The sequence below is a fragment of the Echinops telfairi genome, unplaced genomic scaffold (assembly GCF_000313985.2).
Source record: "Echinops telfairi isolate 266 unplaced genomic scaffold, ASM31398v2 ScPeMD7_7457;HRSCAF=8495, whole genome shotgun sequence".
In the NCBI taxonomy this organism is placed as follows: Eukaryota; Metazoa; Chordata; class Mammalia; order Afrosoricida; family Tenrecidae; genus Echinops; species Echinops telfairi.
The window spans coordinates 6,274,816-6,276,779 of NW_022111357.1; positions in this window are offsets into that span (position 1 = coordinate 6,274,816).

The following is a 1,964-nucleotide window of genomic DNA, read 5'->3' on the forward strand; positions in this document are numbered from 1 at the left end:
ATTCGGCATCATTGCATGTGTTTCATGAGTCTGAAGAGGACTTTATAAATTGATATTGGAAATATGGGCTAATATCGGACTTATGGGTTTGATCTGGACTGCGCTGGGATGTTTTCCCAATGTTCAATTGCTCTTGCATATAAATCTCTTTCTTATACACATATGTATGTCCATGGATTTGTTTCTCTAGTCTACCCAGACTGGCACAGCATGTAAGGAAATCCAATCAATACAATTGTTATTCAAATCTCTCTGCTAACCACTAAAGCTAGTGTTGCAGAAACTGAAGAAGTCTATCAAGGGCTTCAGGCTGAATTTGATCAAACATGCAGTCAAGATGTATTGGTAATTATTATCAATTGGAATGGAGAAGTTGGAAACAGAGGAGGAGGCAGTAGTTGGAGAATAAGGTCTTGGGGATAGAAATGGAGCTGGAGATGGCATGATAGAAGTTTGCAAAACCAACAGCTTGACTTGTTCATGGCAAGTGCCTTTTTTCTCAACAATACAAATGGTGACCATATGTAGACTTCTCCAGATGAAATATAGAGAAATCAAATTGACTACATCTGTGGGAAGAGACGCTGGAGAATATCAATATCAGTAGCTAAAATGAGGCCAGGGGCCTGTGGAACAGACCATCAATTGTGCACATGTAAGTTCAGGTTGAAGCAGAAGAAAATCAAAACAACTTCACAAGAGCCAAAATATGACCTTGAGTCTATCCCACTTGAATTTGGAGAACATCTCAAGAACAGATTTGATGCCTCGAGCACTAATGACAGAAGACCTGATGAGCCGTGGGAGGACATCAAGACCATCCTTCATGAAGAAAGCAAAAGGCCATTAAAAGGACAGAAAGGAAGAAAAGATCAAAGTAGATGTCCCAAGAGACACTGACTATGCATCGTAAAATAGCTAAGACACGTGGAAGAAATGATGAAGTCAGAGAGCTGAATAGAAAATTTCAAAGGGAAGCTTGAGCTGGCAAAGTAAAATGTTATACTGAAATGTGCAAAGATCTAGAAACCAGAGAGGAAGAACATGTTCCGCATTATCTTAAGTTGACAAAACTAAAGAAAAAACTCACGCTTCAAGTGGCAACATTGAAAGATTCTATGGGCACAATATTGAAAGCCACAGGCAGCATCAAAAAAAGATTGAAAACACAGAGTCACTGCACCAGAAAGAACTAGATGATAGTCAACCATTTCAGGAGGTAGCATCTGAGCAAGAACCAGTTGTACTGAAGGAAGAAGTCCAAGCTGCACGGAAAGCATTAACCCAAAGCAAGGCTCCAGGGATTGATGGAATCTGAATTGAAGTGTTTCAACAAGCTGATGAAACAGTGGAAGCATTCACTGGTCTATGCCAGGAAATTTGGAAGACAGCTGCTTGACCAATCAACTGCAGGAGATTCATATTGGTCCCCATTCCAAAGAAAGATGACCCAACAGAATGTTCAAATGATAGAGCAATATCACTGATATCACATGCAAGTAATACCAATAGTTGCAGTAGTACATCGACAAGGAGCTTCCAGAGGTTCAGGCCTGATTCAGAAGAGGATGTGGGCCCAAGGATATAATTGTTGATGTTAGCTGGATTTGGCTGAAAGCAGAGAATACCAGAAAGATGTTTACTTATGTTTTACTGAGTGTGCAAGGACATTCAACTGTGTGGCTCATAGCAAACTACGGATAGTGTTGAGAGGAATGGCAGTTTCAGAGCACTTCACTGCACTCCTAGGTAACCTTCCTCTACACGGATCTGGAAGTCAAGATGTAGTCAAGTTGGGTGACTAGGACAAGGGCAGACTGAATGGCTTGAAATCAGGAACGGGGTGAGTCAGGATTGCATCCTCTCACCAAATTTATCTAATCTGCACACTGAGCAAATTTTCAGAGGAGTTGGATTCTACGAAGAAGGAGATGGCATCGGGATTGGAGGAAGGCTTATTAACA